The 24,390-nt window shown below is 44.0% G+C and overlaps 1 long non-coding RNA gene across 1 annotated transcript; it reads left to right on the forward strand.

Moving 5' to 3' along the window:
- Positions 1–21,461: 21,461 nt before the first annotated feature.
- On the forward strand, positions 21,462–22,013 carry LOC115387740 (uncharacterized). The gene is made up of 3 exons (XR_003931409.1): positions 21,462–21,676; positions 21,774–21,838; positions 21,953–22,013. It is a non-coding gene; the product is annotated as an uncharacterized LOC115387740 (long non-coding RNA).
- Positions 22,014–24,390: the final 2,377 nt, after the last annotated feature.

The raw sequence follows: 24,390 nt of genomic DNA on the forward strand, positions 1-24,390 counted from the left end.
CATTTTGAGCTCAGCTGTACGCGTCTCGTGCAGGCGCGGTGATCCACGCAGCCTCGACAAGCTTTTCCGGCTCTACAGACTGTTTATCTGCTCCTTTAGTACGGATAATATAGAGAAAATTTAGCACATACATTGTCAGTACATTATCTTTAAGTATTAAAGTTTATTTAGCCCTTTTTTTCTGTTTCTGAATCGCGGGGGCGGCGCCGGAGCGATTAGTTACTTTTTTACTTCTGTCTGCAGACCTTCTCCTCCCTCCAGACAGTCTCTCTCTCTTTCCACCAGTTTTTCACTCTTTCCGTGTCTTTAAGTGGAGCCATCAGGCTGGAGCTCCGTCTACTTTCACTTTTACCGTCATGTTTTGTTTGCTATGGCGCTCTGGCGCATGCGTACACTTCCGCGACCTGCGCGCAATGCGCAACGCGGTCTCAAATTCTGGCTGCTGCGCGGACGTCCGCGGACCGGTCCGCGCGGACCCTAGCGGACAGGAATTCATGACGATTTTTACGTCACGCGGACCAACGCGCAACGCGCACCCACGCGGACATGTGAAGCATGGACGGGCCTTAAGGGGCACAGACTTACCCCAGCCGCCTTTTTTGCTGCTTCATCAGCTAACTGATTACCTTTAGCTATTAAATTGTTCGGCTTCTGGTGGGCAGGACATTTAATTATTGCAACTGCTGTTGGGAGTAACATTGCTTGTAAGAGTTTGGCAATATCCTCTGCATGGGTAACAGGAGTACCATCCGCTCTCATAAATCCTCGTTGTCTCCATGTATTGCCGTGTAAATGGCACACACCGTATGCATAAGCCGAATCAGTATATACATTCAAGTGCTTTCCTTTTGCATATTCACATGCTGCCGTAAGGGCCTGTATCTCTGCCAATTGGGCAGAGCACGGCTGAGTCAGTTTAGTGACTTGTAATTCTAAAAAGGTGCCATCTGGTTGTAGTTCAACTATGGCAAAACCTGCATGACTTCCTGTGGCGTCCCTAAAACAAGATCCATCCACAAACAAGGTAAAATCAGCCATTATTGGTTGGTTATGTAAGTCATCACGTATCCTCATAAAGTTATCTGTTTCTAGTTCACAGTCATGAGGGGTTCCATCTTCCGGAGTTACCATTTTAGTGGCAGGATTTACCGTGGCGCACCGCTGGATAGTGAGCTCAGGAGCAGCAAGAATAACCTCATATCCTGTACGCCTAGCTTGAGTCAAAACAAACCTAGGGCTTGTTAGTAATGCGTGCAATTGATGGGACGTATATAATGTCACCGGATGTCCCATGGTCACACTCGAAGCCTTCTTAAAAGCAAATACTGCAGCAGCTAGTCCCCGATAACAGGGTGGCATGCCATTCTCAATGTTATCTAATTTAGTGCTATAATAAGCCAATGGTTGCTTACCTGTAGACGTATCTTGCATTAGCACTGCATTAGCATAGCCCGATTTTTCTGCTATGTACAAATGAAAAGGTTTAGTGTAATCAGGATTACCTAGAGCTGGTGCAGACTGCAGGTCTTTTTTCAACATTTGGAATGCAACCTCTGCCTCTTCATTCCATTGTAGCACAGTGGTGACGTTCGATTGACCTGCAGCTTTTATCAAAGCACGTAATGGAGCGGCTTTTTCAGCATAGTCAGTTATCCATGGACGGCTAAATCCAGTCATGCCCAGAAAGGAAAGCATTTGTCCTACCGTTTGTGGCTGTGGAGCTTGAGTTATAGCCTCTATTTGTGATGGCGCTATGTTTCGTTTTCCTCCACTCAATTGCCGCCCCAAATATTCTACCTTCTCCTTACAAAATTGTAGCTTTTCCCTACTGACTTTATGACCTCCATCAGCCAATGCTGTCAATACAGCTACCGAATCTTTTATACATTGTTCCTTAGTAGGACTGCATATTAATATGTCATCTACATACTGTATTACTGTGCTTGCAACATCCAAATGCAGTAAATCCTGTGCTAATATCCTGTTAAATACTGATGGACTTTCTACATAACCTTGTGGAAGTCGAGTATACGTATATTGTTGTTTCTGATATGTAAAAGCAAAAAGATACTGTGACCCCTTATCTATTGGCACACTGAAAAATGCAGAACAAAGGTCTATCACCGTATACCATTTAGTATCTGGTGGAACATTTGATAACAACGTATGCGGATCAGGGACAACAGGAGTCTCAGCATCGACAATGGCATTGACAGCTCTTAAATCATGAACCAACCTGTAATCTGTTGAATTAGGTTTTTTGATTGGAAAAATTGGTGTGTTACATTGACTGTTTGTTTTAACTAACACTCCCGCTTCCAGTAATCCATTTATGGTTGGTTCAATGCCTTTGATTGCATGTTGCTTCAATGGATACTGATTTCTGTATGGCAGTCGAGCATTAGGCTTTACTTTTATGCTGATGGGTTGTGCTGATTTGACTCTTCCGACATCAGTCTTATGTCTTGACCATACTTCTGGTGGTACTTGTTCAAGAATAAGTGCTTCTTCTTCATCAAGCAGCATCTGTTTACTAGGTCTGGGTTCCAATACTACTTTTTCTGCCGTGCCTTCATCCACTAATCGTTGTGTTGATATCCTCAGGAATTGGTTATCTGATGAGACATGTATGTACTTATTTTCCGTAGGTTGCCAATTCGTTTCTCGTTGCGCTACTGTTACCATAGGTCCCAACTCCTGGCTTTCATGTCCTTCAGCTACAGTGAGCACGACATGAGGAGTGGAGGATGATACCTGAAACCATTCTTGTAGACTTTCCGGAAGGGTCACTGCTACTGCAGCTCCTTGAGGTCCCACATAGATGTCTTGACTGGTTATGTAATATGGTTTCTTGTTAATCATTTCCTCCCAGCACACGTCATAATCCTCATGTGGTTCTTCTGTAAACATCAGGGTGCAATGCAGTGGCAGTGCTAAATCTTTTACAGTACCTATGTAACTCTTTATCCATTTTTCCCATTCTTTCCATTTACAAAGTAGACTTGAATTCTCCATCAGTCGAATCCAGTAAACCAAAGGTTGGTTTTTCACGTCATCTGGTTGTTGGCACATTATAGTGCTTGATTCTGCCATTTCCTTATCAGGGAAATCAACATACACTCCATCCGGTGTGCACATTATGTTGGCTTGTAGTTGACATAAAACGTCTCTTCCTAATAAATTGACAGGTGTGTCGGCTGAGTAGAGCAGTGATGTTGTGATAGCTTTTCCTCCAATTAACATAGGAACCGGCTGAGTTACTGGTATTATTTGAGGTTTCCCAGAGAAGCCTACAGTCCTGACTGAGGTACACGATAGGGGGAGTAATGAGCCGGTTTTTCCAATGCAAGAGTAAGTGGCACCTGTGTCGACCATAAACGGGTGTTCTTGATTTTGAATAACTACCGTGATTATGGGCTCTTCCTGAGGTCTTACAGTAAGAACTGGTGCCATGGTGTCCCCCCTTGGCTCCTCTGGGCACCTCTATTGCCACTGTGGATCGGGACCTGGCCAAGGATTACTTGGGCAGTCCCTCTTCCTGTGACCTAGTTGATTGCATCCCCAGCAAATCTCATCTTGAATGTTATTAGATGGAGGGCGAGGCTGGTCTCTGTTAATTCTTTCCACATTTCTTCCTCCACCTCGACGTATCATGTTCCCCCTCAGTCTCGGCCAACCTCTCCCTTGTGCCGGTCTATACGCTTCCTCTCTGGTGTTGACATACACATGTATTGGTGGTAATTTTGACATCACTGCATCAACAGCCGGATCTTGCTGTGGTTGTGTCATTTTCAGAGCCGGAGGCGTTCTTTCATTAGGCTGTTGCACCACCACCTGGTTTGATCCTAGCTCTCGATTGACTGTCACAACGGGAGCCTGTATTTTGGCTTTTTCCTTCTTCTGCTTACACAGCTCTCCAAGCTGCAGTTGTGTCAATTTGTTTGTCAGTTCTTTACTCCGATCCTCTTCTCTTTGTTTGTCTTTTCTGCATTGTTCCACAAAATGCACCACATGTTCAGAAAATAATGGCCACTCCATCTTCATGAGTCCAACGACTCCTTCCAGTCTTTTCTGAACGTCTTGTGGCATGGCTTTCTTCACCATTACTTTGAAGAGGCACTGAGTAGTTTCATTGACATTCCAGGCACTCCCCGTCTCCTCCTTCCATTTTCTTTGAAAATTCCGTAAGAATTTGGCAGGGCATTCTGTATCCGACAACATCTCTCCCTCCAGCTTGGATGGGTCCAGTTTTTCGGGAAAATGTTTTCTTAATTCTGCCCACACCACATTACGGTGTCCACTGAAGCTTATATGATCTGCTGTATTTCCTCTTACCACTAGAGGCAGTTGAGTGGCTTCGAAGATTTCTTCTGTCACTTGCTTTCCTGCTACATGCATCAGCAAGGCTTTGACATCTCCAAGTGCCAATCTCACTCCTGCTGTACTTTCCTCCATCTTAGTGATCCACTTGTTCGCTCCTTCCGTGAGATCAGGTAAACGCGATGCCAATCCAACCATGTCCATGAAGGACCAGGGCACATACTGGATATGTCCACCGGCTTTTATCATAAGTGGATTCATTGTAGTCGGTGGGTCGCGTCCTTGTTGTTTTAGCTCCAATACTCTGCTTCTGGTCATATATGGAGGCATCCAATGATCCAGTGGGGGCCTTGATGCCATTGCATCAGGCACAGGTGTGTCCAATAAGAGCATTGGGCCCTCTTCTTCTCCCCCTTGTGGAGGATACAGCTTTTGCTTTCTCTGCCTCGGTGTCTCTGCTGCTTGTGGCATTTCTCCCCCCATGTCTTTCTCATGTAATTCCTGTTTCATCCGTTCCCAGCTGTTCTGTGTTTTGCTCAAGATGTTTTTCATCTCATCCACCACTGGTCTGAGCTGGAGTTTCTTCTCTTTCTGCTTTATTTTGCCTGGGGGCTCTTCGCTCATTGTTCCTTCCACTTCAAACTTTATTTTATACACCTCCTCTGAACTATGAGTTCTTCTTATCTGTGTGGCTGCATTCCTTTCAGCTCTTGACAATCCACCCTCTTCTCCCCTCTTTGAGTCTCGGCTCCTCCTTTCAATGTAGTTTCCTCCAGATGGCGCTCGCGACCTACTTCCAGCTTGGGTGCGTTGGGGGTTAAATTCTTCTGGGTGATGTCTCTTCTTTATGTTCTCATAGGCCTTTCTGTCCGCACTGCCCTCAGACAGGTGTTCCTCCAAGAGGCTGTATCTATCTTCATCATCCCCTTCTAACTCATTAGGATGATCTATTACATCAGCCGCTTCAACAGGTCCTCCCTCCTTTCTTGCTCCCCCCACGTGATCCCAGGAGACTTTGACCTTTCCTTCCAGCTGCCCGCTGCATTCTCCCTCCTCCGAGTGAAACAGTGGATACTGTCCCACAAATGGATTGACGTTTGATGAAGGGCTTTGACTTGGATTGTCTTTGAATGGATTCAAGTCTCTGGGATATTTATAGGGTGGAGGCTGCTCCCCGATCCATGGTGGTGCCGAAGCATCAGAGCCGTTCCCCTTTGCCTGGCCACTAGCCGTAAAGCCCCCCTTGACATCCCCCTTGTCGGGGGATGACAGGCGGGAGGGGCTGCTGGAAGCCGTGGGCCTGGCTGGTTTCAGCTCTCTTTGTCTCCGTCCTTCCAACCAAAACCATTGCAAAATTTCCTGTTCCCGTAACCGTTTACCTCTCCTACTATTACTGAGGTCATTGGCTTTATAATACTTAATGTTCATATTCATTTCCTCACAACATTTGTCATCAAAAGCTCCTTGTATGGGCCACTTTGCCCCTTCGGGAGTTCTGTTATTCCATTTTTTCATACATTTTAGAATTTCCTTTTCAAATTTTGGGTGCTGTCTTATTATTACCTGTACCGGACTCCTCCTGTTGTCTGCCTTACCCATTTTTGCTCCCATAATTCTTTCCACACAGCTGGCTCTTCTGTCAGCTCCACTTCAGTATCTATATGGGTATTTTATATTAGTGATTTATTTTTCTTCTCTTAAAACTACCGTTCTCAATACTAGTTCTATAATATAATCATTCAATAACACTTTACTCCCCGTATCCTTCTGGCTTTCTTACCAGTCGGGAAGATTTACCTAACTCTCACTTTCCTTTCAGTGAACCGACCAGACCATCCAGCCGAGAATTTTACTGCCACTCCGTGCCGTAATAAATTACTTAGCAGATAAGAGTCTTGCCGTGACGACTCTTCACTCAGCTGCACTAAAACCTACAAGCCCCTTTTGTATTCCAGCAGCCTAGTCTCACCAATGTCCAGGCGCGTCAGGGAATCCCCCAGTAATTCTATTAAATTAACAATCTCAACAAATGCCACAGGTTCTGCAGACCTTGCCACAGTTCAACCTCAACTTCTTTTCTTGTCCATTAAACATGGACGCTCTGTCCCAAAGTCCAAAGGTAAGGTCTTTTCCATATATCCCAATATCTCCCAATTTCATATATGTTCTCCGAAGAGTAATACTCTTATCTCAACTTCTTCCTCTCACAAGCAATCACTCCGTCAAGCTCCCCGCGTATTTCACGCACTCAGGCTGAGTCCATTCTTAGTATACTCAGTCAAGCAGCCCTGTATTAAAGTTCTAAATTTGATTAATTAGTTTCTTCCCCCGTCCTAAATACAGTTGTTTATCTATAATTATCCATATCAGTCCTATTACCAAAAGTATTAACGCCACACAAGCAACAGCATATAAAATACTGTTACCTCGTTTCGTTTGAAGGCGAATCTGCTGTAAATTTTCCACCTTCACAATTAGTCAGTCTTCCTTTATTGTCTATTTACACTATTTATATGATTATGCTAAGATACCCGATAATTACATGCGCATTTTATTTACATAAGTACTTTTCCAACCAAAGTTTCTACTCCTTTACCGTAATTACCTTCTCCTGTTAGAAGGCTTACTGGTTTACTGGCCTACGCTTCAGACCCAGAGTTCGCTTTGACATCCCAGTCTCTCCGCTGGGTCAACACATTAACCTCTCATAGGTTGGACCGGCCGTCCGTAAAGGACCCACTTCTGGGTCTCCTGTTTTATACCCTCTCCCTCCTAGAAGGCTTTATTTATGGCAGAGATTACCCATTCAGCCCTAAGGTTAAATTACACAGAAACAACACACTCGCATCCGAAATAGTATGGAGCGCTATTTGCTTAGAACAACCGCAACAACCATCCACACATAAAAACTATGAGTAATCGTTACCTTAGTTATTTCCAAATAAACATCACTTAACTGCATAATTCTCTTTTTTGTTTTAATAAAGATCACTAACCTTTTAAAGTACTTAATCTTTTCTAAAATTGCCTAAATTTTTTCTTTAATTTAGTTGAGTAAATAATGTGTGTTATTCAACCGAGCAAATTAGCATGCATTTTACTCCATGTCAAATTTAGAACATTATCTAAAGTATTGATTTACAGTTGTTCCTGTCTAACAAACCCTTAGCGGTATCCGCATCTCCACACTGGCGCCTACTCCCGTCTTAGGAGAATTATCCTTAAGCGGATCCTGCCCTTATACTTAGCTGGCCCTTCTCTAGCCGCGGTGTCGCTTCCTCCTCAGAAGTTAAGACACATAGCAGGCAGGCAGAAGACAGCCAGCGCATGCAAGCAGACCCCTTTTACCCTTTCTAAATCACGATTACTCCTAAACCATTGTTATTACTCATGCAGTGTGGTCTTTTTTGCATTCTGACTCCGAACTCCCCCTCTGAATTTCTTTTAAATCAAATTTTTCTTTTTTTATCTTTAAAAATCACTTTTTAACTTTAACTAGGTTCTTTTGGATTAATTTAATCCGGTTTTAGATTTCACCTGGGCAGAGACCCGACATAAGCACACAAAAAATTTAGACGCAGAATAAATTAATCTGCTTACCTCCAATTGTTGTGGCCACAGTGTGCTGAGCCAGTCCTCCTCCACAGATAAAAATCAATCTCCGGTTACTCCTCCTGGCTGGCTCGCCAATAATATGTCGTGGAATTTTATTTAAAAAGTATCCTAGGCCAGTCACGGTGCAAAAAACCCCACAAACATATATTCCAGAAAAAACGTAAAATCCTCAATTATATCCACTCCTGGTTCTTGAAATCTTCAACCGTAGTTCTCCTCGAAAAAATCAGGCAGAGTCAGAGTCAGAATGCAAAAAGAAGGACTTTATTCCCAAAAAAACCCTCCGGCAGCCAGACCGACCAAAAGAACTGACGCTCCGATCGCTCTCCGATCCATCTATTTATACTATTTCTTGGGTGTTCGTCAACTCTCCATGGACTCTTCGTCAAGACACAATTGCTCCCCCCTTCCTACAAAGGTCATGGTCCGTGACCCCTTGGGAGGCCCTCTCAGCCTCCATCAAGTCTCCATCAAGTCTCCATCAAGTCTCCATCAAGTCTTCCCAAATGCCAGGTGTTGTGCAACAAATCATGGTGTTACATTTCTTGTCCAATGAGCCTCATTTACACCAGAGGGAGACAGAGGGAGAATTGACCTGTAGTCTTAACTTTAGAAAAACAAACTGTCCAGCTGCCAAGAGGCTGCCGTAAAAATGAAACATGACAGACAAACCTGAAAGAATTCATTGTTTTGTCCACCCATGAGTACACACACAACCAAAAACATGCATTTTATGAATAATACTAAATAACATAAGATAATGACGACTAGATAAACATTATATGAGGAATACATAATATGAAGAATACATAATATGAAGAATACAATATAATTATTCAACAGTGTGTGTGAAAATGACTTGTATGCTTCCAGTTTCTTGAATAAACTGCAAACCATAAATGAAAGAGTCAGTTGTTGTGGAACCAGGGCATACTGGTGACAAATTGACTACTGGAACAAGACACTCGTGGAGCAGGTCAGAGAATAGAGTGTTAATGGAATGCTACTACTGCAGTAATCCCAGCGAAAAGGGGATATATGCAGATAATGTGGGAACAATGGTTACTTCGAAACTCAACATCCAAGCTGACTAAGAAACAGCTACTAAGTCAGTGCTCGAATATCCGCAAGAGGAACTTACTGTCACAGTTGGAGATTGATGAGGTGCAACAAGAATGGGTACCAAGCCCCAGCACCTCACCGACAGTACAAGATGCATCAATGGGGAGCCAGAACGATCGGTCATACGATATTGTTTACCAAGCCCCAATAACAGAGAATAGAATAGAATACAATAGACTTTACTGTCATTGCACGGGGGGGGGGGGGGGGGGGGGGGGGGTACAACGAAATTACATGGGAGCTCATATAAAGCTACAATTCACCTCGATCAAAATGTCAAGGACAAGAAAACTTAGGAAAAACATCAGGGACAAAACAGAAAACTACACAGGCATTGGTAACAACAGAAAAAATACAAGGGCAAGTATAATTTGCATAAGCACATCCACAAGATGCAAGAGTAATAAATAACAGTGTAACAGAGTGGTGATCATGCTACATGAGGCACAAACTCTTAAAGTGCGAGGAGGTAGTTGGGTGATTTAGTCCATGGAGGGGGGGTTATGGGAGACTGTTCATAAGTGAGTGTGTGTTCCTGTATCCGTGGGTGTTTGCAATGCGTATGCCCCAGGGGAAGAAGCTGTTTGTCAGTCTGCTGGTGTGTGATTTTATTGACCTGTAGCGTCTACCAGAGGGCAGAAGATCAAACAGGGAGTGAGCAGGGTGTGCAGGGTCTTCCGTGATAGCTTTGGTCCTCCTGAGGCAGCAGGATGTGGAGATGTGCTCCAGACAGGGCAGGGTGCAGCCGATGATCTTTTGAGCAGTGTTTATGACCCTCTGCACCGCCTTCCTGTCCTCAACTATGGAGCCTGCATACCACATACTCAGACAGTACGTTAGTACGCTCTCCACAGAGGAGTGATAGAAGGCCAGCAGCAGCTTTGTGCTCAGGTTGTTCTTCCTGAGCACACGGAGGAAATGTAGCCGCTGCTGTGCCTTTTTGACCATGGCTCTGATGTTGTCAGACCAGGAGTGGTCTGTGGAGATGTGGGTGCTCAGAAACCTGAAGGTGGTGACAGTCTCCACCTGTTCTCCATTTATGAGGAGGGGTGTGTGGACCTGTCTCGTCCTCCTGAAGTCCATGATCAGTTCTTTAGTTTTTAGGACATTCAGGGTCAGGTTATTTACTGAGAACCAGCGTGAGAGCTCCTCCACCTCGGCCCTGTACGCTGTCTCGTCCTCGCCTCGGATGAGTCCGACCACAGTGGTGTCATCCGCATACTTGATGATGCGGTTGGTTGGGTGGGTGAGAGAGCAGTCGTGGGTGTACAGGGCGTATAGAAAAGGGCTCAGAACACAGCCTTGGGGGGAACCAGTGCTGAGTGTGATTGTGGATGAGTGGTGGGGACCGAGTCTCACAAACTGTGGGTGTCCAGTCAGGAAGTTTTTAATCCAGTGACAGGTGAGGAGGGGGATTTGTAGTTTGAGCAGTTTGGTGGCGAGGATGTCTGGGATGATGGTGTTAAATGCTGAGCTATAGTCCACGAAGAGCATCCTCACGTAGCTGTTCTTGTTCTCCAGGTGGCGGCTCAGCGCTGTGTGGAGTGTGATGGCGATGGCATCCTCTGTAGACCTGTTTGGCCTGTAGGCAAACTGGTGAGGGTCGAGCGAGGGAGGGAGGCAGTCTCTGATATGCTTGGAGACTGATCGTTCGAAGCACTTCATGACTACAGATGCCGGAGCGATGGGTCTGTAATCATTTAGGTTGACTATGACCGGTTTTTTGGGGATGGGGACGATAGTGGAGGCCTTCAGACATGTGGGGACAGTGGCATATGTCAGAGAGAGATTGAAAAGTCTGGTGAGTACCTCTGTCAGTCGGTCTGCGCATGCCTTGATCACTGCCCCAGGGATCCCATCAGGACCAGCAGCTTTTCTGGGGTTCACCGCTCTCAGGTTATTCCTCACCTCATGCTCCTGGAGAGAGAGAGGAGGATTGCTGGAACCGGGGGGGAGAGGGGTCAGTGACTGCTGATGGGAGGAGTTGGTGGTCTCGAACCGAGCAAAGAAACTGTTTAGCTCCTCAGCCAGTGTGCTGCTGTTGCTGCTGGAGGATGTAGAAGGGGGGTTACCTTTGTAGTTGGTTAGGGCCTGGATGCCCCTCCACATCTGACGCGGGTTGTTGTCCGTCAGATAACTCTCCATTTTCCTCCTGTAGGACTCCTTGGCCTGTTTGATGCCCCGCCTCAGATCGGCTCTTGCGATGCTGTAGAGAGCTCTGTCCCCCGCCCTGTAGGCTGAGTCACGAGCTCTGATCAGGGTCTGGACTTCCGTTGTCATCCAGGGTTTTCTGTTTGGAAAGACCCGGATGCATCTGTCCTCTGTGACGTTCTCTCACAACACCTGATGTAGAAGAGAACAGACTCGGTATATGTGTCCAAGTCCTGATCTTCAAAAATATTCAATCAATCAATCAATCAATCAATTTATTTTTGTATAGCCCAGTATCACAACAACAGTTGCCTCAGAGGGCTTCAAGATGTTACATTTGTCGGTAAAAGTAAAAACAGTGAATAAGCATAATGGTAATATGTCAATATTTACAGTAACGAGACAGAACGAAGCAACCACCGCCTTCGACCCTCACATCCGGCAAGAAAAAACTCCAAAAACCCAGTGGGAAAAGAAGAAATCTTGGGGAGAACCACAGTATGGAGGGATCCCTCTCCCAGGGACGGACAGCTTTGGCAACAGCTAGCATGAGACAATAAGAAGTAAAGCCTAGGACAATGTTGAGGACAGTCCGTTGGTCGGTCCAGCACAAGAACCACGGATCCCAGCAGTAGAACCGAAGCCAGTCCACAGGCAGGACCGACAGGGGTGTCCTCCCGGTCCGGACGGAGCTTGTTCATAGGCCTTCGTAATAGTGGAGTCAGCAACTGAAACTGGAGAAGACTCCCCCTCGAAGGGGGGGACAGCAGGTGAAAAGCAATGAACGGACTAAAGGGAATAACATTCAGACATTAGAGGACAGGGCTCAGTGCACCGTACTTCCCACAGCATTCTAGCTCCTGGGGCAGCTTTGTGGATACTTAACTGTTTAAACTAGTATTTAGTTAGTATAGTTTAGTTTAATTTAGTTTGGTTTAGTTTAATTTTGTTTAGTGTAATTTGGTTTGGTTTAGTTTAATTTAATTTAATTTAATTTAATTTAATTTAGTTTAGTTTAGTTTAGTTTAGTTTAGTTTAGTTTAGTTTAGTTTGGTTTAGTTTGGTTTACTGTAGTTTGGTTTACTGTAGTTTGGTTTGGTTTATTTTAGTTTGGTTTGTTTTAGTTTAGTTTAGTTTAGTTTAGTTTAGTTTAGTTTAGTTTGGTTTACTGTAGTTTGGTTTGGTTTGTTTTAGTTTAGTTTAGTTTAGTTTAGTTTAGAATCCCTAGCTGACCTGATCATAGGCTGCATCGAAGAGAAACGTCTTGAGCCTAACCTTAAATGTGGAGACTGTGTCTGCCTCTTTGACACCATTTGGAAGCTGGTTCCATAAAAATGGTGCCTGATAGCTAAAGGCTCTTCCACCTAGTGTCCATTTAGAGACTCTAGGAGTCACCAGTAACCCTGCATTTTGAGAGCGAAGTGCTCTGATTGGTTGATAAGGCGTTAAAGCATCTTGGAGATAGGTTGGAGCCATCCCATTTAGGATTTTGTAAGTGAGGAGAAGGATTTTAAATCTAACTCTAAACTCGACTGGAAGCCAGTGAAGAGATTTTAGAACGGGAGTAATGTGTTCACGTCTTCTAGTTCCAGTTAATAATCTGGCGGCTGCATTTTGAACCAACTGAAAGTTTTTTAATACACTTTTTGGGCAGGCTGCGAGAAGGGAGTTGCAGTAGTCCAATCTCGCAGAAACAAATGCATGGATGAGTTTTTCTGCATCGCTTCTAGGTAGAATGTTTCTTATTTTAGCTATGTTGCGCAAGTGGAAATAAGCTGTTTTACAAGCCAGGTTGATGTGTGCTTTAAATGAGATATCCTGATCAAATAAGACCCCGAGGTTCCTCACAGTAGAGGAGGAGGATACACTGACGTTATCTAAGGTAATAATCTGTTTGGATAGACACTCTCTCAGTTTATGGGGGCCTAGTATAATGACCTCTGTTTTGCCAGGATTCAGACGGAGATAGTTCGTAGTCATCCAGGTTTTAATTTCTCTGATACAGTCACTGAGTCTGTCTATTTGATTAGTTTGATCAGGTTTCATAGATAAATACAGTTGTGTGTCATCTGCATAGCAATGAAAATTGATATCGTGACTTCTAATTATGTTCCCTAAAGGAAGCATATATAACAGAAATAAAATTGGCCCGAGCACGGACCCTTGAGGAACCCCATAACTGACCTGGGAGCACGGTGAGGACTGTTGGTTAACGTGAACAAATTGGTACCTATTAGATAAATAGGATTTGAACCAGCAGAGGGCTTTTCCTCTGATGCCAACCTCACATTCTAACCTCTGCAGGAGAATATTGTGGTCGATTGTATCAAAAGCTGCACTGAGGTCTAGGAGAACCAGGATTGAGACTAGACCTGCGTCAGCCGCCAATAGCAAGTCATTAGTGACTTTAACTAACGCAGTCTCAGTGCTGTGATAAGCTCTATATCCTGACTGAAATTTCTCAAATAAACTATTGTCCTGTAGGTGGCGGTAAAGCTGTTTAACCACAACTTTTTCCAGGACTTTTGAAATAAAAGGCAGATTTGATATCGGTCTGTAGTTAGCTAGAATATCAGGATCGAGATTAGGTTTTTTCAGCAGTGGTTTGATTACTGCGAATTTAAATGACTGTGGCACATAGCCATTTTCTAGAGAGGTATTTATTATAGTTATGATCGTATTTAAGATAACTGGAAGGATATCTTTGAAAAGCTTAGTTGGAATTGGATCTAGGAGACAGGTTGAGGTTTTAGAAGACATTACAATTGAAGTAATCTCAGCCCCATTTACTAATGAGAAACTATCTAGTATTTCAGGTATTTCAGGTGGAGGCAGTGGCTGGATTCCCTGAGCTTGATCTGAGGAAAGCGCTTCACTGATTTTACCTCTAATGGTTATGATTTTATCATTAAAGAATTTAAGAAAGTCATGGCAGTTTAAAGATTCTGGGATTACTGGTTCCACTACAGTATGACTGGTTGTCAGTCTGGCTACAGTGTTGAATAGAAACCGAGGGTTATTTTTGTTTATTTCTATTAAACGAGAGTAATATAATGTCTTGGCTTTAAAAAGAATTTGTTTATAGCTTAGCAAGCTACATTTCCAGGCCTTCAGAGATTGTTCTGATTTAGATTTACGCCACAGTCTTTCTAATTGCCGAGTTTTTTGTTTGAGAACACGGGTTTCAGAATTAAACCATGGAGCAACGCGCCTGGGTCGATTGGTTTTCAGCTGCAACGGGGCCACTACGTCAAGGGCAGATTTTAGTGAGTGCATAGCACTGTCAACAAACTGATCACTATTATCACCACTGGTCAATAAGCTCATTTCTGTGAGTTCACAAGATAATGCAGCAAATGCAGGCTGGATCAATTCTTTGTACCGAGCCACAGATTTTTCAGATAATGTTCGTATCAGCTGAATTTTATCTTTTTGAGCACAGTAGTCTTCAATCAAAACCTGAAAAGTAATTAAAAAATGGTCTGACAGTATGGGGTTCTGAGGGAGAACATTTAGGTCACTGACTTCTATCCCATATGTTAAGACCAGATCCAGGGTGTGCTTGTGACTATGAGTGGATTCATCAACATTTTGAGTGAAACCGATACTATCTAATACTGCAATAAACGCATTACTCAAACTATCACCAGAATCATCCACATGGATGTTAAAGTCACCTATTATAAGGATCTTGTTATGAGTCAATACTATATTGCTTAAAAACTCTGAGAACTCAGTTAAAAAGTCAGAGTAAGGACCAGGAGGTCGATACACAATAATTAATAGCACAGCTTTTTGATTCTTCCAATTTGGACAAGTAAGCGTTAGTATTAAGCTTTCAAAAGAGTTGGATTTAACATTAGTTTTGGGTTTAAGAAGAAGACTGGAGTGGGAAATCACTGCCACACCTCCACCTCGACCTGTTGATCTAGCTGTTTGGAAATTAACATAGGTTGGAGGGGTACATTCATTGAGCCTCACATAATCATCTTGCTGGAGCCAAGTTTCTGTTAGAGCAAGGATATCAATGTTATTGTCACCGATAAGGTCATTAACTAACAGAGATTTAGTGGAGATTGCTCTAATGTTTAGTAGACCACATTTTATGTATTTCCTACTGGAAAAGTTATTCTGTCTTGTACAGATGTTAAGCTTTTTACCCATTGACTTTTTTTTAATGCTTTGAGCACTTTGGACAGACTCAGTCTCTGTTAGCCTAGGTAAACCTCCATGCTTGACTTGTAAAAATCCGGGAGCAGGATTAGTGACGGGATCAACAAGATCAACAGAGGAGTGTTCTACACGACTGCTCTGCGCCCGGGGCTCATAGCTGGATTGTCAATTTAGAGTTCGAAGCCGATCAGCCATATTGTGAGCTAAAAGGGCTGCACCATCCAAAGTTGGGTGGATGCCGTCCCTGCGGATGAGCCCAGGCTTTCCCCAGAAGGTGCACCAGTTGTTTAGAAAAATAACTCCGTTTTCCTCACTCCATCTAGACAACCAGCGATTGAATGATGAAAGTCGGCTATACATTTCATCATTGACCAAATTGGGCAGGGGACCAGAGAATATTACGGCATCAGACATCGACTTAGCCAATTCACACACCGAGGCTACTTGTAATTTGAGCACCTCTGATTGTCTCCGCCGGGCATCATTACCGCCTGCGTGAATCACGACTCGACGGAATCTCCTACCTTCCTGTTTTAAAAGCCTAAGGTTCCCCTCGATGTCCCCCACTCTGGCCCCCGGGTAACACCTAACCTTCACCGCTGGCAGCTTCACGTCTCTAACTATAGAGCTGCCAATCACCAGCGTGTCCAGTTCAGCCGGCGTGTCGTCGCTGAGGGGAGAGAACCTATTGCAGACGTGAAGCGGTTCTTGGAGTGCTACGTGGCGGTGCTTAGCACTAGCCTTCCTCCGGACTGTCACAAACCGGTCCTGGTCTTGTCCCGGCTGCTCGGGACACGCTGCGGGGCTCGGCTTGCTAACACTCCTCTCACTGCGGGAACGGGCTGCGAGCCCTGCCGCTACCTCGCTATAGCTAGCGCTGCCCTGCCCCTCACATCTGCGCATATTCCAGTCTGTGTGTTCAAAGCAGTCCTTCAGTTGGTCTAGAGCATTTCCAGGCCAGGCTTTAATGGTCACCGTGGATGGTTGAGTTTGCCTTCTGAGGGGGGTGTAGGCAGGGAAGAGAAGCAGAGAGAGGTGGTCAGATTGTCCGAGGTGGGGGAGGGGGTTCGCCCTGTAAGCATGCTTAATGTTCGAATAAACATGATCCAGAGTGTTTTCTCCTCTAGTTGCACACTTGACGTGCTGGTGGAATTTGGGGAGTACAGTCTTCAGCTGTGCTTTATTGAAATCCCCAGCAACGATATGTACACCATCTGGATGAGCCCTCTGTTGTTCGGAGATCATGAGCTGAAGCTTGCCGAGTGCCGTGCTAACGTTAGCATCGGGGGGTATATATACCGCGGTGATGGTGGCTACCGTTATCTCTCGTGGCAACTGGAAGGGACGACACTGCACGGACATGGCCTCTAGATCCGGTGAGCAGGAGGTTTCTATCACTCTGCTGTCCGAGCACCAGTCCTCAAGCACATAAACACAGAGCCCTCCACCTATGCTCTTACCGGAGGCTTTTGTCTGGTCGTGGCGGTGGATGGTGCGGCCTGCTAGCTGGACAGTAGCATCAGGGATGTGCGGGCGCAGCCAGGATTCGCTGACAATCAGAAGACAGCACTCACAGATGTAGCAGTTGTATGCGATCTGTGATTGTAGTTCATCCATCTTATTTACGAGGGATCTTGCGTTTGTCAGGAATATGGAAGGAAGCGGTGGTCTGTGCGGTCGTCTCCTGAGCTGGGTTTGCAGGCCTGCCCGGCGTCCGCGTTTCTGCTTCCTCTCCCTGCGCCGTCTCCGACGCCTGCTGGTCCCGACAACAATCCACGGGGTGCTCGGTGGTCTTGCTATCTCCAGTGGGATGTTGTGTGTCCGTGAGAAGGCACTTGTAATATCCGTTTTAGCCCAAAGGCCGATGTCTATCAGGTCTTGGCGGCTGTATAAGTGGTCGCTGTGACACGGCTGTGTCCCAAAAAGAGTTAACAAAAAACACGATATAAAAAGGTGCAAGAGTCGCTTGGAGCCTCGAGCCGCTGCGACTGTGCGCGCCGCCATCTTGGCTGAACACGAGAGCAGCTGACCTGAGAGAGAAGATCATGACGTCCTGGGGGAACTCAACACCCTCCTGGCTGCCAATGAGCTCCCTGTCACTGACCACTCCCCCCCCCCCCCCTCCCTCCTACCACGTCTGTATTCCACTGACTCCTGTAACTCCATAATGCAATTTTTCAATCGCAAAATCAACAAATATCCACCAGAATCTTTGCTCAGGGCCTTCTGCCGCTCTGCTCCCCATCGCTGGAACTCTCTCCCCCCGGACCTCCGCAATTTGAACTCTCTGTCCCTCTTCAAGTCCAGACTCAAAACCCATCTGTTCAGATCTGTATACTCCACTTAGCTCTTACCTATTATTCTCATCTCCTTACCGTCATTATCTGCTGTGTTGCTACCTATGATTTTACTTTATTTATTATTATTATTGTTCTTATCATTGTTGTTTTAATCTTGTAAAGTGTCCTTGAGTTCCCTGAAAGGCGCTTTGAAATAAAATGTATTATTATTATTATTATTATTATTATTATTATTATTATTATTATTATTATTATTGTTATCCAGACTGACAAGCAGGTGATGGCCAATCAACCTGACATAGTGGTGGTGGATAAACAGCAGAAGACACCTGTGGTGATAGATGTAGCAATCCCAAGCGATGGCAACATCAGGAAAAAGGAGCACGAGAAGCTGGAGAAATACCAAGTGTAACCCACCTGGGTTAACTTATTCACAAGGACCAGAAACTAGGTTCAGAGGAGGGTTTAAAAGAGAAGTGAATATCCACTATGAATAAATGGAGCCACAAAATGATTGAATTTGAATAACAATGAACATTATGTGAAGTAGAAAATATAGATTCAATGCATGACTTCAATTCCTCAACAAAAACATAATCATCTCATCAACAAAAACAATCACTGTATCGCCATATCAAAATCAGTTCCTCAAAAATGAAATGTTCTCAAAAAGGGATGCAAATATCCTTCCAAATGTTCAGTTCAGTGTTCCTTTAGATCCTGGTTCGAGTTTTAAGTTCAGTTTCAGTCAAATCAAAGTCAAGTCTAAGAGCTCTTAAGTTCAGTCGGAATAGTCAGATGTGGTTGGACGCTCCTACCACACATCCTTTGCTCGATGGGTGATGAAGGATTCCCACCCTCAGCAGTAGGAATTCTTGATCTGCTTCTTGGATTAAGGAGGGTTCTGGTCACTCGCTGGGGCTCGCCATCTCCAAGACTCATGCTCAACGAAACAAAACAACTCCTGATGCACAGGTCCAAGAATCACCATTCACTCAGGTAGAGGTCTTCCTAGAGCCACCCGAGGGATAACAAGCAGTTTAACTTATTTCTTTTCACAGATGTTAATAGCTTTCAGCACCGCAACGCACATGTGAGCTCCTGCCGACACTCCAGCACTTCCGCGAAGGGGCGGGACATGCGCTCCTCTAACCAATCACATGCGTGCATACTGGTTGCTCACAAGAATCAAATGCACCAGATACAAATCAAATAGAACAATATAGAAATAAAACAACAAGACAAATAAATCAAATTAACTACTGGGTTACACAAGGGCTGAGGGAAGAGATAGGGAGAGTGTGGGGCGTGAAGACAACAGTGGACAACCAGTAGTGGTTGGGACACTGGGAGAAGTAACCCCCAAGCTGGGAGGATGGCTACAGCAGATACCAGGAACAACATCTGAGATCTCTGTTCAAAAGAGCGCAATCCTAGGAACAGCTAAGATCCTGTGCAGAACCCTCAAGCTCCCAGGCCTCTGGTAGAGGACCCGAGCTTGAAGGAGACAGACACAATACCACCGGGTGGTGAGAACACAGTTTTATATACGAGGGCGGACCGGAAAAAAAACCGGACAGTGGTTATAACTTTTAATGTGTTTAATTGTAACAATTTTTCAAAGCTGTCGCCTTCAAAGTAATCCCCGCTGGTTTGAATACACCGTTGCATCCGTGTTTTCCAGCTTTCAAAGACGTTTGAAAACTTGTGCATAATGATCCTGTGCAGTGCGTCCTTCAATTTTTGTTTAACCTCCTCGACGTCCTCAAATCTCCGCCCCGTCAGCTCTTTCTTCATTCTTGGGAAGAGAAAAAAGTCACAGGGGGCTAAGTCCAGTGTGGGGTGGGTGAGGCAGCAGGATCATCCCATTTTTCACCAGGAACTGCATTATGTGCAGGGCCCGGTGCGCCGGCGCGCTATCGTGGTGCAGCCACCACTCGGCATCATGCAAAGGCTCCGGACGCTTCTGCCTCACTCACAGCAAAAAAAGGGCTGTATTCAGGAGTACCCAGGAAGAGGATACGGCTGGTATACAGCTCCTGTGCCAGCAAAAGGCTGCAGACAGCCAGTTTCAGGAGTCTGCCTTACTCGGTGTGACTTGGTCTTTCTTATGCTGATCAATGTCAGCAGGGGGCTGCATGATGGATCCTTCCTCTCTTTGTCTCATCAACAGGTCCATTTCATTTACAAAAACAAGCACCAAAGCAGAGATAGTTTAACTCACTTGAAGATATATGCATTTTTCTTTTTTTTTTTCTTTTTTTTTTTTTTGGGGGGGGGGGGGGGTCTCCAAGATTTACAAGCATTTCAACATTGTAAATATCCTTAAAAATTTAAATCAATATATACATTTTTTTTTTCAGTTCTACAAAATTAAAATTGCCATTGGGTCCAATTTCTCACTCTGTGTTGATCACTGAGTTCAATACTTCATACACTCTCCCAAAACTTTAAAAGAGCAATATCACTTAATTTTATTGGACTTTGGAGTAAAATGGCTTAAACGTGGTATGTTTCAGGATCATTACACTGTCTAGAATCCATACATACTTAGTTGTATTTGAAGATGTCTCCTAAAATTTAATTCGAACTTGTTTTATGATTTTATGTAAGGGTTACAGCCAGTTATAGCCCGGTTTGAGTTCTGTTCCAAGGGAGTATTCCAGAATATGACAATGTTTTCCTATTGTAACTTTATATTCACATGCTCTACACATACTAGCCCTCAACCTTATGTTAGATATAAATATCTATATTAAAACTAAAGAGGGCTATCAGTAAATTGACTTAGAGAAGGGGAGGGAAAGGGGGGCTTGGAGATGCAGGCAGCACACTTTGTTTTGCAAATGCTCTGGAATGGGAGGTGTGGTGGGGGAGTCACACGAATTTCTCTGAAAGAGGTCAATGGAGAGTACAAGAGGCTGCCAGACAGAACCATTGTCCCCAAAAACCCATTATTTATTGCAGGTCATCTGCAATCTATTGATCATATATGATCATTTTGCAGTAAACAATGCAAGTGTAACCCAGGTTTAATAAGTGTAGGAAGATTTTAAAGGAAAAGAAGAGAAAAAGTCTTATTTGTTCTATATCTGCGTGTGAAAGTGAGAGCTGGCATTTCTGGGGTTAACTACACCACGGAGCAGTGCGTGATGACGTCACGGGCTGCAGCTGCACGCACGCTGCAGAGACAACAGAGAGGAGACTACGCTGGCTTCATGTAGAGTTCCTCCTGAAATTATCTTCAAAAGAGCAGGAAACAGAGTGAAATACTCGGAACACAATGCAGACCGACTCCCCAGAGTCTTGAGCTGAAGCGACCCGCTCGACGGTGAGTTTATTGTTCATTTTGAGCCGTAGTGCGTCGAGTTAACACGTGCTAGCCGCAGAGGTAACTTAGCCGCTAACTGTTAATGTAATTTTGTGTGTGTGTGTGTGTGTGTGTGTGTGTGTGTGAAGGAACGAAAAAAAGCTCACTTATTCATCATTCTATCCAAGGAATTGATGCTTACAGGTTGAATTTCAGATAATTGTTATTTGATTTATACTGATAAAGTTATCTTTCATAAGAAATATTTTATTTTGTAAGTTTATTTGATGTGTTTAAGTGGAAAGTATTATTTTGTACCTTTATTGGAATTTTTGTACGGTTCATGTTTTATTTATTTTAACAAAGGATTTATGGCCTGTGGTGAATTTAACTAAAATGAATGAATGTGGCCTGTCCTACAGGTCAGGTTTTTTTTTTGTTTGTTTTTTTTTTTCAGTGATAGAGAAGATTTGATTCAGTGATGCTTGATGCCGAGAGAGAGAGAGGGCATCGGCAACACCAGAAGTCGATGTGAGAGGATACCAGTGCTGAATACCAGGCGACTTTTCAGAAAACGCTGAATTGATGGACCCAAGGAACCCAAAGGCGAGCCGGAACCAAGAAAAGGAATTCAACTGAACATACCTCCCAAACTGCAGTGTGGTTCCACACTGGCACCATTTCTGTAAGTGGCCTTTGAGAGATATACAGTGATTCTTTTATTATTTGAGCAACTTTACTACATGTTCAGTATTTAACATTTCCTCATTCTTCCTTCTCAGCAAACCGTGAGGAGGCTCCACAAGGCCCAACATGATGCCAGCAAATGTTATGATGCACATTTAAGGTGTGATTACAATTTTGTGTTTGGGTAATATTAAATTCTGAAAGTGTTGTTTCAGCCTGAGCCAGTCAGCAGGCCATTCCCTCCTCCTAATCACAGACTCCATTTGTTTTCCAGTGTGTCTTCACCCCACAATTCTAAGGTGACCACCTTTCTGGCACAGGACGTTTCATTGGCCCTCCCAAATGTGGAACCTGAGTTGGTGAGTGAAATTGTCTGATGCCACTATAACTAAACTTGGAAGGAACATAAGTTTTCTTCCTTATCTACTGAGCTGTTCGACTATATGTGACCAATTTCATTATTAATTGAACCCTTTCCTCTTTAGCCTGCTGCAAAACCTATTTTGAAACACTCCGGCTAACTTTCAGGAGCCAAGATGATACTCCTGAGGAGAAGGGGAGCCGCAGGGTTGCTGCAGCAACTAAACAAGAGGAGAAGAGTAAGTGAAGACTGCATCTCTCCATGCTTTACTTTGACTCTCCCCAATCTAATTTGGTCAGTGCTAAAATGTCTGTTTTCTCTGTGCTTTGGCAGCTTTTCAAAGCCAGAGGTGGCGTCATCCATGGCGATGAAGAGGGCGTATGGGAAATGGCATACATTGACCTCATGTCAGAGGAGGAGGACGCCATCTTGGATGACAAGCCTGTATGAGTCTGGCTTCCACCTCGAAGCAAAGTTGTCAGCGCTGTGTGCTGTGCTGCAAAATAGACTGGAGGCAGATACAAAATAAGTGGCCTACCATCACAAGAGAGTTGCCTGCAGAGCAGCACAGGACTGACCTGTTTGTGGCTCTGTGCTATGGGACAAATTGTGCATACTTTGTATTTTATTTTTTTTTGTTCACCGCAGCACAGTCAGTAAACAGTAAATTGTTTTTATATTGTTTTTTTTTTCATTGTGTTTTTATGCATTGGACTGTAATGATGCACATTTGTATACAGTGAGGTTTTTTTTTGTTTTTTTACCACAAAATAAACATTTATGCTCTAATAGTGTGTCATTCTTATTTATGATATAGTGTGTAAGATTACATGAATTATAACTACATTAAATAATTTATGATGAATTAAACTGAAATAAAGTTAATATATGCAAATCAAACAAATCCCCCTACATATTTGACCAATGGTGGTAGGGCCAGTGAGGGCAAAACAACCAATCAGATGTAAGAATAAGGCCCAAGGTGTGAGATGCTAATGCCCCCCTGCAAGAAACCGGGGGATTATTCTCCATGACAACTGACCATTGTGGAGCTGATGGCAGCCAATGAGAAACATCAGAGGGAGGGGCAGGAGGGAGACGGAGATGCACACTCGCATGTGCTACACGCAGCGGAGAGTAAGCAAAACAACAGGAGGGCAGCTGCAGAATCTGCACCAACGAGTTTGGTGGTCGTGGCAGTGAGTTCTCATGAATAAAACTGCATTTTTTTTTTACATCTTTTTTGTATTATTATGTTTTATTTTTCTGAAAAATACTTAACTTTCAGTGAATCCATTGTAATATATCGTATCGATATTGAGATATCTGGCATGGATATCGAGATATGAAATTTTGCCCATATCGTTCAGCCCTAGCCCATACCACTCGAAAACCTGCGTTCTCCCCAGGACATCATCTTTATATGCCTCCTGGACCATGGTGAGTGTTTCTGACGCTGTTTTTCCCAGCAAAAAAAATAAAAAAATCTGATGCTTGCGCACTGATCGCATTTAGTGATGTGTTCTGTCATTTTGTGCTTTTCCGAAGAAGCGGGTCCCGCTGTGTTGACGTTAGCGCTATTTGTGCTTTCCCTGTGTAACTTTGTGAGACGATACTTTGCAGAGATCTGCACAAGAACATGCTGTAGCGAGATTTAACAACCAGAAATCTGAAATCATCCTTGTTTTAATTTTATAAACACAGTCCGGTTTCTTTCCGGTACCCCCTATATATATATATATATATATATATATATATATATATATATATATATATATGTGTGTATGTGTGTGTGTGTGTGTGTGTGTGTGTGTGCGCGTGTGTAAATATATATATATATATATATATATCAGTGGCGATTGCTCTAAGACTGCAAGGGAAGCTCAACTTCCCCTAAAATGTCAAAAAATAAGTGGTCCAATATTTACTGTTGTGTGAACATTTCATTGACTAAATATGCGAACACGTTCATCTTTTGTTCAGAATCGGCTACTTATCTCAAGTCATTGACTTGGCTTTTTTCTCACTCCTCCTCGCAGCGGCACGGCGCTTTAAACAGCCGGATGCTGAGCGTCCATGCGGAAGCTAGGGTGGGTTGTTCTGCTGCAGTGAAACTGGACGCTCATTGGATAAAATACTGGGCTGGTCCCGCCCACGGACGCTCAGCGTCTCTGGGGGTCTATGGGGCAGTGGGCTGGCCTGGACGCTGAGCTTCTGCGTGGTGATTGGATGATCTGTCTGAAGCTTGATTGACAGCGAAATGAGCAAATCAGCGATCTTGAAGTAAAAAAAAAATGCACCAAAGTGCTTCTGAAGTTTTTCATTCTGTTGTTCTGAGTTGATTCGGAGGC

This window comes from Salarias fasciatus, chromosome 4 (genome assembly GCF_902148845.1).
Source record: "Salarias fasciatus chromosome 4, fSalaFa1.1, whole genome shotgun sequence".
Taxonomy (NCBI): Eukaryota; Metazoa; Chordata; class Actinopteri; order Blenniiformes; family Blenniidae; genus Salarias; species Salarias fasciatus.